This window comes from Pseudonaja textilis, unplaced genomic scaffold, assembly GCF_049901715.1.
Source record: "Pseudonaja textilis isolate UNSWEBS1 unplaced genomic scaffold, rPseTex1.2 PTEXSCF125, whole genome shotgun sequence".
In the NCBI taxonomy this organism is placed as follows: domain Eukaryota; kingdom Metazoa; phylum Chordata; class Lepidosauria; order Squamata; family Elapidae; genus Pseudonaja; species Pseudonaja textilis.
In genome coordinates, this window is record NW_028262856.1 from 5,889 (window position 1) to 6,205 (window position 317).

The following is a 317-nucleotide window of genomic DNA, read 5'->3' on the forward strand; positions in this document are numbered from 1 at the left end:
GTTGGTTTGCTTCATGTATGGCTCGGAGGGGTTTGAAGTGGGTAGTGATGCAGCTGCAGTGCGGCTTCTGGTCCGTGGTCATGTCTCATCTTCTGAGTGGGTGTGAGTCTGTTTTCTACATGGAAGTGTGGTGGTGGCATCTTGTGTGGCTCTCATGGGTGTGGGTCTGGTGTCATTCTTCATGTTAGGTACTCGTCTGTTCATGAGGGCGGGTTTCCAAATGGCTGGAAGGCGGGAGGTGTCATCTCATTTGTTCATGCTGTGTGGGCGTTTTTCTATCTCTATGCAGAATCCATCAACTCACATGTAAGAAACTG